The sequence below is a fragment of the Rhinopithecus bieti genome, unplaced genomic scaffold, assembly GCF_001698545.2.
Source record: "Rhinopithecus bieti isolate Rb0 unplaced genomic scaffold, ASM169854v2 scaffold_18644, whole genome shotgun sequence".
Classification (NCBI taxonomy): domain Eukaryota; kingdom Metazoa; phylum Chordata; class Mammalia; order Primates; family Cercopithecidae; genus Rhinopithecus; species Rhinopithecus bieti.
In genome coordinates this window covers 536,648-551,101 of record NW_016809656.1, presented here as the reverse complement: position 1 = coordinate 551,101, position 14,454 = coordinate 536,648, and the positions used below count along the sequence as shown (strand labels likewise).

General features: G+C 33.3%; 1 protein-coding gene across 3 annotated transcripts in view; it reads left to right on the top strand.

Moving 5' to 3' along the window:
• Nucleotides 1-14,454, top strand: part of EPHA6 (EPH receptor A6) — a 960,105-nt gene that overhangs the window by 803,499 nt on the left and 142,152 nt on the right. The gene's annotated exons all lie outside the window — the stretch shown is intronic.

Genomic DNA, 14,454 nt, shown 5'->3' with positions numbered 1-14,454 from the left:
ACTAAGTGTTCTTGACAGAAAGAGTAATTTCATAGAGTTGATAGAGACTTAATTAAAGTATCCTTTCAGTAGAGAAGAAAATGATTTGAAGAAACCAGAAAGTAGCAATCTGAAAGACATTTTTTACAATAAAATTAATATGCATTTTCCCTAAAATGCCGATCTGACCAAAGCTGTATTTTATTGAGAGAAACAAAACATAGGATACTGAGCATTTAAAAATGCAATTTCAAATTTACGAAAACATTTTGCAGGTTTTACATGGCATGATTGTAATTACAATTTGTTTCTTCCCTGACATTTAGTAAAATATCTAGCTGCCTTTCTTCGTTGTACCTAAAGGATGCCATCTTACTTTACATTTTATATGTGTCATAGGAAAACAGAATTTGAATGTTGATTCTTGGAGTTTTAAAATCATAATTCTTTTGATTTTTATTATAACTAATAATAATGCTAAAAAAATTATTGTAATGACATCAATGTATTCAGGAGAGCTGACCCAGCCTGCTATGTAATTTGAACACTTGAAAAAACTGGGAAATCCAATAAAAGCAAAAATCCCACCAATGCACATTTCTTGTCCTTGTTAGCATAATTATACTAACAAATCTTAAGACCATTATATACTGATATTTTTCCTTTGCCTTTCAATTACTCTTTTCTACTTAATTAAAACATATAAATATGCTTTGATGTCATTTAGCTTCATCACTGGATAATTTATTGATGTGGTTAGATACTTTGTGGCCAAGAATACCACTGAAAAAGCAGAAACCAAAATTACACAAGTTAAAAGATTATAAATTTTCACTTTATTGGGTGTTATATTGCCCTTTTTCTCCTTAGAGACAGAAATGATAACAATTGTACAGAAATTTTGTTGTTGATGATGTTGTTGCAAAGGATTAGAAAAAAAAAAAACTATATAAGCCAAGCTCTCAGAGTTAACTGCAAATATAAACATGTAGCTTTCAAATATAATTAATATCTCAGTGATTGGAATTTAGAAGATGAGCAGGTTGCGTAGAGTTTAATGGCCTAACCCTTAACTCTTAATGACAAATCTTGGTCAAGTCAGATATGTTTGGCAGAAATGACATTAGGAAGTTTAGTAGTGACTTGAATTATTCAATATCACTGTTAGAAAACAAAAAACCTTTGTCATTTAGCTACTGAGAATGACAGAAGCAAGATGACTGTTCTTTAACACGTACAGAAACAACTTTCCACAGAGGGATCTAAGAGAACATTCTAGCACTCTACTCTTCTAGGCTTTAAGCCAAATTTGCCTCGAGCTTTCATAGGAGAGAAAACTCAGTTCAGTTTTCATGACTTACGTACAAATCAGGTGTAACAAAATTGCTTCATAAAAAATTTGTAGATCTAAACTTGTCCCTGTTTCCACAAACTGAAATTAACTCAACTCACTTTTCCTGGCTTGTATCATTTTGATAAGTCATCTCTGTACATTTTGTGTGATACTTTTTTGGTAATGACTGCTACTATTTCAGAAGTTTTTTTAATCCTTTCTTGTTCAACTATAGCTTATTTCCCAAGATTTTTTTTTAAATTTTGTGTAAAGAGGAATGAAGCTGTAATCATGAGAAGTTTTTATTATTTTATATATTTTTTTTAAAAAAAACTGAAGTATTTCTTTGCCATCTAATAGCTGAATTAATACCCTTCAGGTTTCAGACATCAATTTGAAGGCAGCAAGCGGTTTCTCCCATGGCCCATACCATGACACTTGAAACACTCAGCTGCAGGTTGGTGCCCACTGGGCAGCAGTAAACTCACTTTCTACCAGTTGATTATCTGTCACACGACTTTAAGGGTTGCATAAGACATTTTCTCTATCAGTCAAGAAATGTAAACACCTGTTCTAGTGCTAATTTAGCTCCCAATTACTTATCATAATCAAATTTAAAAGAGATACGTGACTATGTCTTATATATAATAGTTTTTTGCTTCACATCACACTGTGCTCTTAAAGAGCAATATTTCTACAGTACTTACTTTTACACTAACCAGAATAATAACAGATTCATCGAATCATGAGACCCAGAAAGCAGACAAGCCTGAAATTAGTATTTATGCAACAATTGTCAACTGTTTATAGGTTTCTCATTTCTAAAAAGGTCAAAGTAAAGGGTTATTCTTCTTAGTTTCAGATGGAGAAAAACACCAGGAAGTATTAGCTGAAAATTGAATGGCAAGTATATCAACACAATTAGTGGAACGCATTTGTGTAGTAGTCACCCGATCCAGGAAGAAATCACAGAAGGCCAGGTTCAGTGGTTCACGCCTGTTTTCCCAGCACTTTTGGGAGGCCAAGGCAGGTAGATCACCTGAGGTCAGGAGTTAGAGACCAGCCTGGCCAACATGGTGACATGCCATCTCTACTAAAAATACAAAAAATTAGCCGGGCATGGTGGCGGGCACCTGTAATCCCAGCTACTTAGGAGGCTGAGGCAGGAGAATCGCTTTATCCCAGGAGGTAGAGGCTGCAGTGAGCCGAGATGGTGCCACTGCACTCCAGTCTGGGCAACAAAAGTAAAACTTCGTTTTCTTTTTTCTCCAAAAAGAAAAGAAGGAAATCACAGGAGAGGAGAGGAAGGGAAGGAAAAAGAGAGGGGAGGATAAAGGAAAGAAGAGAATGGGGAAGGAGAAGAGAAATTAGAAATGATGTAACTCCAAAATTATATTTTTAAAGGAAAGTCTTCCTCCACTATATTTATTACTATTTAAATCAAATTCTACCTCCTTGAAAAGAATGTGTCCCTCTTTTAAATAAGTTATCAGACATATTCTCTAAAATAATAAGCTTGCTCTCTTTGCTGCATGTAGTTATTTCTTTAACTTAATTATGTGGTCAAACAATATTTGAAAGTGTTTTAGAATATTTTTATATGCCATAGAGTATTGAGTATACATAGTCTCAGACTGGTGGATCACATTATGACAGATTTCACCTCTCCCCAAATCCACTATATTTTTGGCAGTTTGATGTTTGCCATACACAAATGATAGGAGAAAAATAAAGCATTAAAAATAAAATTCTACATTAATAGTGATGGATAACGCATAGAAATTTCATGAATTCACTTTTCTCTGTCACTTCTTAGCAGTAACCATCTGACATCATATGGTGTTTTAAATCTACATAAAATGCAACCATTACAATGTGTCTCAAAAATTAGACCTACCTATAAGATGTAAAGGCATGTTTATTATCTGCTAATCACTCAGCAAATCACATCTTAAGGTTGAATGTGTTTGTATCAACAAAATTTTAGCCTACGTTTTTCTGTCAGTTTTCTACCAGTTGTGAGACTTGATAATTTTTTTTACTAATGAAGTAACCCATATATATATATATATTGAAGTTACTCATATATATATGGGTATGTATACCTCAAATGTATACCTTAAACTAACAAGTTTTGTCAATTGTAAGAGAAGTCTATAAAAAAGAGAACTAGGAAATAGGCAACATGTGGGATTTGGAAATAAGTTGTGAGGGAATAAAATCAGTGTTGAATATCTCCCTAATACTTCCTTCGTGGTTAATCGTAGCAGTTCTTTAGTTATTGAAGAAATGTTCTCTGAGGTACCCTCTCTGTTTACCTGCCTGTGCTTTACGTGCAATGCTGTATGTGTAGCACCTCTTTTGACATTTTTACCTGAGTTTCTCTTCATTCTATGATTTGTGTTAGGTGCAAAGGAAATGGCAAAGATAGCGTGAGACTTCCTCTCTGCCACTCTGAATCAGATAACAGGAAAATTGTGAACACATGTGTATTCAAAAACTATATTTGCGGCCGGGCGCGGTGGCTCAAGCCTGTAATCCCAGCACTTTGGGAGGCCGAGACGGGCGGATCACGAGGTCAGAAGATCGAGACCATCCTGGCTAACATGGTGAAACCCCGTCTCTACTAAAAAATACAAAAAACTAGCCGGGTGAGGTGGCNAAAAAAAAAAAAAAAAAAAAAAAAAAAAAAAAAAAAAAAAAAAAAAAAAAAAATGCAATTACTGAGTCTATAATTAAGAATAATGTTTAATATTATTTATTTATTTATCCGTTGGAAAGAGATTTGGATGAGCTTTATACTCAAATACCAAACATTTTGACATCCTCACTGCTACACATCCTCTGAGTAGCCATGTTAGAAAATGGATTAACAACCCAGATTTCTGTAAACCACATATCCAATAATTTCATTTCTATAGCAAAGGACATGCAGTCCTGAGCCAACATTAAAATGTCTTTACAGTCAACTAACAATGTTTATCAATATTTTCCTTTCCATATTTCATGTGAAATCCTATCTGGGCTGAAGTCAGGGAAAATATTGCATTCACTATTATCCAGTCAAAAAAATATTTTTATTCAGAAAGTATATAGCTTAGATGTTGCAAATGAGCCTGGAATGATAAATACATTTGAAGCTATAGAAAATCTAGGATCTGATGCATATAATAATATCAAGTTTTGATGCATATAGAGGACTGTAGAAAAGTAGTAATGCAAATATATAAGACTGGGTGGCAGACTTTGGGGAAATGTACACTGAGCTAAGGAAAATTGGCATAAACTCCATATGCCAAGGAAAGTCAACAGTGGAAAAGTATCTGCATTTTAAATATGATCAAATTGTACTTCAGAAAATCAAAGTGGATCATTTTATTTCTTCATATTTTAGACATTCTTTAAAAGTTAGTACCTTTTCTTTAGATTCACAATTTGGCATTTCAAAATAATTACTTATGACAGAACAATATCTGTTGGCTAAATTCTTCCAATTATATTTAAGCAGTTTTCTTTAGCATATATTTTGTATTTAACAATATTTTGTTGTAATAAGTTTATACAACATAAGATACAGTGGCATACTTTTAAGTAAGAGACTTTTAATGGGGGGATTTTCTTTTTTAATTGAAGGGTACATATTTTAGACATTTCTGCAGTTGAGAATGCTGCTAATTACCCTAGATGATGTATGTGTGAGTGTGTGTACACACTTAAACCAAAACTACTTATAAAGGAAATCAGAAAAGCTAGATTAAATATGCAAAGTAAAATCCTGAATAAATCATTCAAAATATAAAATATAATAAAATGAAGTATTTATCTGGATTACTAACTCCTAGTTTCTTTATTCCTTGCCATTTAGATGATATCAAAACACCAATACAGGCCTTACTTAACACCCATCTTGCACAGTTCTCCCTAGAGAACTCTCCTCTAAAATTTGTGCAGCTGCAGGCTTCAGAAGAAAACATTGCAGACGGCAGCTGTTATAAAACTAGGATGGAGATTCTGAGCCAGGTGTGGAAGAGAGACCAACATTATTGCTATTTCAGGGGTGGGGAGAAGATAGAGAAGATAAGATCACTGGTGGAATGACAAACAGAACACACCGGCAAACCAAAGCACAAAGGAGAGTGACATCAGTGATTGCGTTCTAGTTACACAACCCCAAACAACCCCTCTAAAATATTTGCAACGCTGTTGGTGTTAGGTTAGAGGATTATTTTAAAATGTCTGTTTAGGATATACTCTACAACAAATGCAAAGGGAGCTAACCAGATAATGTCGAGGTTGCATGCCGGTGGCTCACTCTTGCTTAAAGTCAGTGGGTTCCAAAGAGCATGTACATCATCCTTTGGTTCTTTGCTTTACTTGAGGAGAAATACACGGTAAGTTACAAAATGATATAGAGTTTAAGGAAGGCAAGTTCAAGGTATCAATTGGAATAAGAAAATCAGGATGGGAACATATATAAAATGGAAGGTATAATTTAAACCTTCAAATAACATTCAGTTTATAAAACTTTATTGCAGAGTTTATGAGTTTAAAGGCTCCTGTGGACTGATGATTATGATACTGTGGTCATGAACTCAGATTCTTTTGGATTTTATACTTTATTTCTTGGCCAAAATAAGACTCCTCATTATAAACCAGGTGAAAACTCAGCAGTTATTTAACCTTCCTCGCCAACCCTGATTTTGAAAATCCAATGAAGGCTTCACTCTTTTCCCCAAGAAAATGGACATGTGATCATGTATGTAAGTGTTTACATACAATTTTAGGAGGTCTCTGGACACCCTAAAGTTCACACACAAAGAACTCCTGGTTCTAAAGANGAAATCCTATCTGGGCTGAAGTCAGGGAAAATATTGCATTCACTATTATCCAGTCAAAAAAATATTTTTATTCAGAAAGTATATAGCTTAGATGTTGCAAATGAGCCTGGAATGATAAATACATTTGAAGCTATAGAAAATCTAGGATCTGATGCATATAATAATATCAAGTTTTGATGCATATAGAGGACTGTAGAAAAGTAGTAATGCAAATATATAAGACTGGGTGGCAGACTTTGGGGAAATGTACACTGAGCTAAGGAAAATTGGCATAAACTCCATATGCCAAGGAAAGTCAACAGTGGAAAAGTATCTGCATTTTAAATATGATCAAATTGTACTTCAGAAAAATCAAAGTGGATCATTTTATTTCTTCATATTTTTAGACATTCTTTAAAAAGTTAGTACCTTTTCTTTAGATTCACAATTTGGCATTTCAAAAATAATTACTTATGACAGAACAATATCTGTTGGCTAAATTCTTCCAATTATATTTAAGCAGTTTTCTTTAGCATATATTTTGTATTTAACAATATTTTGTTGTAATAAGTTTATACAACATAAGATACAGTGGCATACTTTTTAAGTAAGAGACTTTTAATGGGGGGATTTTCTTTTTTAATTGAAGGGTACATATTTTAGACATTTCTGCAGTTGAGAATGCTGCTAATTACCCTAGATGATGTATGTGTGAGTGTGTGTACACACTTAAACCAAAACTACTTATAAAGGAAATCAGAAAAGCTAGATTAAATATGCAAAGTAAAATCCTGAATAAATCATTCAAAATATAAAATATAATAAAAATGAAGTATTTATCTGGATTACTAACTCCTAGTTTCTTTATTCCTTGCCATTTAGATGATATCAAAAACACCAATACAGGCCTTACTTAACACCCATCTTGCACAGTTCTCCCTAGAGAACTCTCCTCTAAAATTTGTGCAGCTGCAGGCTTCAGAAGAAAACATTGCAGACGGCAGCTGTTATAAAACTAGGATGGAGATTCTGAGCCAGGTGTGGAAGAGAGACCAACATTATTGCTATTTCAGGGGTGGGGAGAAGATAGAGAAGATAAGATCACTGGTGGAATGACAAACAGAACACACCGGCAAACCAAAGCACAAAGGAGAGTGACATCAGTGATTGCGTTCTAGTTACACAACCCCAAACAACCCCTCTAAAATATTTGCAACGCTGTTGGTGTTAGGTTAGAGGATTATTTTAAAATGTCTGTTTAGGATATACTCTACAACAAATGCAAAGGGAGCTAACCAGATAATGTCGAGGTTGCATGCCGGTGGCTCACTCTTGCTTAAAGTCAGTGGGTTCCAAAGAGCATGTACATCATCCTTTGGTTCTTTGCTTTACTTGAGGAGAAATACACGGTAAGTTACAAAATGATATAGAGTTTAAGGAAGGCAAGTTCAAGGTATCAATTGGAATAAGAAAAATCAGGATGGGAACATATATAAAATGGAAGGTATAATTTAAACCTTCAAATAACATTCAGTTTATAAAAACTTTATTGCAGAGTTTATGAGTTTAAAGGCTCCTGTGGACTGATGATTATGATACTGTGGTCATGAACTCAGATTCTTTTTGGATTTTATACTTTATTTCTTGGCCAAAAATAAGACTCCTCATTATAAACCAGGTGAAAACTCAGCAGTTATTTAACCTTCCTCGCCAACCCTGATTTTGAAAATCCAATGAAGGCTTCACTCTTTTCCCCAAGAAAATGGACATGTGATCATGTATGTAAGTGTTTACATACAATTTTAGGAGGTCTCTGGACACCCTAAAGTTCACACACAAAGAACTCCTGGTTCTAAAGAATTCAGTGTTCTATATATAAAGTTAGGCTTAACTGACATAAGTGAGCATCATCTTTATGTAAGACTGGCAGTGCATTTAAAAAAATAACTGCATGATGCACTTGATATCAAGCTCTTGAGCAGTACAAAGAAAATTATTTTTTTCCTGCCAGAAAGACATGAAAATCTTAAAAGAGCCTTTAAGTAATCTCTAGATTTTTTAGTAGTTCTTTTTAACTTCTCTATTTTCAGAATTTTTAAATAGTTCTAGCCTTTGGCCTTAACTAAGACTTCCTATTAGCATAAATGTTTCTTTTATCTTAATATCATTTGAATAAGTTTGAATCTTAAAAACAGATATTTTATATATATATATATATATATACACACACACACACACACACACACACACATACATGGCTATTTAAATTCTCCATTGAGAACATACCTACTCCCTAGAGATCTTCATGTTTTATTATTACAGATTGTGCCATTTATTTTGGTCCTATTCAAAGAAACTATCAGCACTTTCAAAAGATGCATTTGAGAATCATTTTCTTCTTACAAAGAAAAATTCTGAAAATCCTTACATGGTTTTCTAAGTAACTTGAGTCTCCATGTAATCAGTATTCACTATATGTGCTCATTGGATTGTTTTGTGAGTTTTCACCTTAATTGGGAACATAATAGGAAACTAAGCTGCTCAGCTGGCTCTTCCTTTCCAGAGAACCATGTGGATCCACACAGGATAGCATACATGCCCTCATGGGATGCTGGACCACTTAAGAATATAACTAACATGGAGACAGACCAGCCCTGCTGTGAAACATGCATTGGCTCAGGCTTCATTGTTTTGCTTTGTAGGACAAATCACAGTGGAAGCTGCCCTATGACACCATGTTGGCTTTTCATATTTCTGTTCACAGAGGTCTTAACAGAGAGTGCATTTATCAAAGCTGAACTTTTTAAAAATTAAATATCTTGGAAGAGTTGCAGAAAAGATTAAGAAATAAATAGTAACTTGCCTGATGCATTGGGGGTAGAGGGAAGGAAAGTAGTTGGTGGTTTAATTATGTCATATGTATGACTATTTAACAAATATTTTGCCATTATAATTAAAATCACTCTGTAAATTACCTACATAGTTAGAATACGTGAAATATGTTCTGTTTAGGGGTTTATTTTATTTTTAAATTTTCTGATAATTTTCTTTTGACAGTGAATGATACAGAAGAGCAGAAAGCAAAATATTTGAACACTCATTTAATAATAAGACATTTTTCAAGCCAGAAGTAAAGCATAGCATTTGAAATACTACTGGAAAATACGATGCTTTCTACCAAAAGCTTAGGGACTCTCTTAAAATATTCAGGATGTAACACTTGCCCTAGTGTCTTCCCCAGAGTTTTTGCAAAACCATATCACATTGCTGCTCTTAAATGTTCTCATATATGCCTCTTATAGCTGAAATTTCAACAGCTAAGCCTTGTCTTTTTAAGCCAAATTTGAGAATATTAATATAAGACAAATTTATTTTTAATGGAACCTTAAGATTATTATCATAAACTGATGTTTGAGAAAGCAAAATCTGAAGGTTTTTCCAGCTAGTGCCCTTAGTACATATTTCCTCTTTGTATAGAGCGTTTTACAGCTTTGTAGGCCTTTAAAATCCTGGAATTTCTCAACAAAATATCCTGGGGAGCAACACAGTGCCTAGTTCGTAATACCCTTCCAGGATGTTTCTAGGATAAGACATGGAGATTTGGGGTAACGCTTTATGCTCCTCAAACTACTAATGGAGACATTACTTTGCCGTATAAGGACATGGCCAAGCATTCAGACTCTGGAGCCAGATTGCCTGGCTTTAAGCCTTGCACTACCAATTACTCCCTGTGTGTCCTTTGGTAAGTTGCTTAAACTCTCAGTGCATCAGTAACCTTACCTGTTTAATTGAGCTAATAATTACACTTGCCACAAGGGTCAATATGAGGATTAAATGAGTTTAAACATGTAAAACTCATAGAACAGTGCCTAACATATTGAAGAACTTATAAAAAGTTATTCTTACCTGCATGCTGATTTAGAGTAGTATCTATTTTTAAATTATACAAATGGATTTTAAAGAAGAAAACCAAGAACTAAAGCAGCATATAATTATTTATTTGACATGTAATTTAATTTAGTTTTGAACTTAGACATTATGCAGTATTTTAAGACGTGAAAATTCCTTGCTGTGTTTTTTGTTGCTACCTATAGTAATTCAACTATTAATTATTACATAACCACTTCCTTCATAATTTTGGGAAAGCAGAAAGTCACAAATAATTTCAAAAGATATGCTTTTAATTTGTATATCACTGTTACTTTTCTAAATGTGAATGTAATACAAAATCAAGAAAGACTTTCTTAAAACTCATTTGTTATTAAAATTTTCAGCATGGTTAGTATCTTATAGTAAAAACAATCCAACATGAGGCAAATTTGGCAGTAACTTTCATTGTTAACAAGACACTTTTAGTTAAGGAGAAACCTTTTTGCCTATATGGTAATTTCTAGTAGGAAGAAGGACATCACTGAATATTACTGAGGTCAACAGATGCAGATGGCATGCCACTGCTCTCTGCAACTGGCAGGAAAATCATGTTTTGTTTCTCTAGCCTCACACCTTTCATTTACTCTAACAAATCTAGATGAAGAAATGTTACTATTTTCATAAATGCAGATCACCTCTCCTAATTTTTGCTCAGCTCTTTTATCACTAAAGTATTTTTTTCAGTATTTTCCAAGGGTATTTGGCTTATCACTTAATTTTAAAAGCAAATGACCTAAATTAAGGGGAAAATGGAATCAAATCATCTGACTATATAAACTGAGGGTTTTCAAATAGCTCTAAGATTAGAACCATCAATTCTAAATTAACCATAAAGTATGTTACAGGCAAAAATCTGTAAACAGAGTGCAGAAGATACAACACAGATTGTTAATGAGAATAAGAACCTACTTTTAGCAGATGTTATTGTTAAGAAACTATATATTATGTTATTTAAAATAGGAAAATAGTCTTTAAAGTATTTTACTCTACCTGAGAAACCATCTTGTTCATTAAAGCAATTTCAAACCTGTCAATTTCAGGCATATATGATTTAAATGGACCTTTGAGACCATCCAGAAAGCTCCTAAATTTACTAACACTAGTCATTCTATTAATTAACCTTATTAGCTCTGCAAGCCACTTCTTAGCTTAGGATTCAACATCTAGTCAGTAAGGTGACATATAATACTCAACATATAGCCATTCATTTAATTAGCAGTTATTGGGTGATTCAGTGTTCAGCATTGGGTTCTATTCTCTGTTTTAAGCACATTATCCTTTTCATCTCACCACCCTAAGGAGGAGGTTATAATAATATGCCTATATATAGTAAAATCAATAATAATAACCAAATAAGGAAATTAAAATGTGCCAATGAGAAATATGTAATATTCAAATGAGGAAACAGAGACAGTGAGTTGAAAAGTGAGTTATAAAAGGTTACTTGTTCAAAGGGGAAAACATCTCCAATATCAGGCTATGTGACTCTAATCTTACAACTTCAACTGTACTGTGCTGGGCAGGCAAAATATAGAGTAAGCAATCATCCTAGTTTGCCTGGGACACAAGAATTTTAGTGCTAAAACTGGAAGTTTACTGCATCATATGAAACATGTAACTAGCAATAATTTTACTTTACTTAGCCAAAGATGATAAAATAATTTTCATGTCAATACCAATCTGCGATAAAGTATAAAAATTCTCTATTTTTTAAAACTTTTTGTGACATAGTGTGCAAACATAACAATACAGAAGCAGATACCTATGCACAAAAGGAAAGGAAAGTAGATGGACATCAATATTTTAGTGACAAACATTATGCTAATTATATATTTTCTCATCTGATTATTTCAAAAATTTTATGTAGTACATGATATTATTCTCATTTTATATATGCCAAAACTGAAAGAGCTAAAATAACTTCCCTAAGATCATGCAACTACTAGGTAGTAGAGCTGAAATTTGAATTTTGCTGTCTTCACAACAATAGTTTTGATAATGTAAGTAATTTATGATTAAAAGTTATTGATTTGCCATTCTGTTATTTCAGTAAATCTTTTGTAGGTCTGGAATTATTCTTAGAGAACATTCATATGTGTGTGTTCCTTCTGACATTCAATTCAGAAAATATAAAATTGAATACCTACTCTATGCCTAGCTCTGTGCTTAGATAGCGACCTTACAGAGAAGAATTGAGCATTAAGTCCTGAGTTCAAGGCCACTTTAGAATGGAAGACAGACACCTATATTGTCAACATTAATACTGTACCATAACTGTTCTAAAATTGATTGAGATATAAAGGGAGGAGAAAGTAAACAATCAAGACTTCCTAAAACAGAGAGAAATTCATAGGAGAATTTACAATGGAGATGATATTTAAGCTGCTTTTTTTAAAAGTATATGATTTTGTCAAGTAGAGGTAATGAGAAGGCAGTCTTCCAAAGAAGAGAGGAAGGTACAAGTAAAGTAATATTCAGGAAATTATGAGTCACCAAGAGAAATTGAAAAGGAGCCATAAATTCTTTGCCCAGGCTAAAGTCAAGAAGGGTATTTCCTAGGTTTTCTTCTATGATTTTTATAGTTTGAGTTCTTACATTTAAATCTTTAATGCATCTTGGGTTAATTTTTGTGTATGGTGAAAAGTAGGAGTCCAGTTTCATTCTTCTGCATATGGCTAGCCAGTTATCCCAGCACCATTTGTTGAATAGGGAGTCCTTTCACTATTGCTTGTTTTGTCAGTTTTGTCGGAGATCAGATGGTTAGGGTGTGTGGCTGTTTCTGGATTCTCTATTATTTTCCATTGGTCTATTTTCCTGTTTTTGTACCAGTACCCTGCTCTTTTGGTTACTGTTGTTTTATAGTATAGTTTGAAGTTGGATAATGTGATACCTACAGTTTTGTTCTTTTTGCTTGCACTTGCTTTGGCTATCTGGGTTCTTTATGGTTCCATATGAATTTTAGAATAGTTTATTTCTAATTCTGTGAAAAATGAGGTTGGTAATTTGATGGGAATATCATTGAGTCTGTAAATTACTTTGGGCAGTATGGCCATTTAAATGATATCAGTCTTCCAGTTTGTGAGCTTGGAATGTTTCTCCATTTATTCATTTCATTTCTGATTTATTTCAGCAGTGTTTTGTAGTTCTGTTTGTAGACATCTTTCACTTCCTTGATTAGTTGAAAAACAGGAGATATGGGAATAGGGTGAAGTAAAAGGTGAAACTAGAAATGAAGGTAGAGAAGAGATTGTAAAGGAACTTAATTACCAAGCAATTTAGACTTTAATTCCACAATAAGCAATGCAGTCTTAAATAGGGGAATGAGGCATTAGCCCTTTTTACTAATTGGCTGTTTAATTATTTCTAGTGCCCTTCCTACTATACACTCTATAAGAGCAGAGATCTTACATTGATTGATGATGTGTCTCCAGAGTCCAGAAGAGTACTTGCTACCTAGTAGGCATTTTAAAAAATTTTTTGTATCACTGAATGTTCAAAAACAATGATTTTGCAAGAGTTAGCTTACAATGGGGTACCAGATAGGAGCAAAGAAACCAGTAAAATATTATTGAGCAAGAGAAAGCAAAGGTAGAATATGGGCAGTGGCAATAGATTTTATGTAAAATCAACAGAACTTCATAACTTATGAACTAGAAAGGGTTTAATAAAGTGAGAAGTCCAATGTCACAAAAGAGTTTCAAACCTGGATAACTAGATGGATGGTGATGTTTTAAGAACACAGGATTATTAGAGGAAAAGGAAGTTCAAGGGAAATGTTAAAAGTTTGGATTTGAACTGAATGAGGATGAGATGTATTTTGAATGTGATCTGATAATCATCAGGCAACACTATAAGAGGAAAATAGTTCTTTAATTTGAGTACTTATGTGAATAAAAACAATGATTCAATATAATATAACTGTGTTCAAATGGCATAATCCATATCTTCTGAGTGCCTTGGAGGCATAAGAATATTTCATTTATTATCAAACCCATTTGAGATTATAATTGTAATTCACTATCTCTACAACAGAAACGTGGAAGGTAGAAATAGATTAAATAACTGGTCCAAAGAGTCCTGAATTGCAACTGGGGGAAAAAAAATACAGGCGCTCTAACTGTCAATCTAAGTTATCACCACAAATTTTATTAACTGGTAGACAAAATATAAACGTGATAGAATGTGAAATAACTGAATGATCGAAACTGTAATAGAGTTTTGAGGTTGTTGAGATTTGTTTTGATTCTTCATTTTACTGACTGCACATTAGAAATTGGCAGACTGATAGAGCATACTACATCCAGCACAGACTCATTACTTAGATGAAAATGTTAAATCTCTGTTATCCTCTTTTTTCACAAATATTCCCTGAGGCAAAAAAAAAAAAAAAAAAAA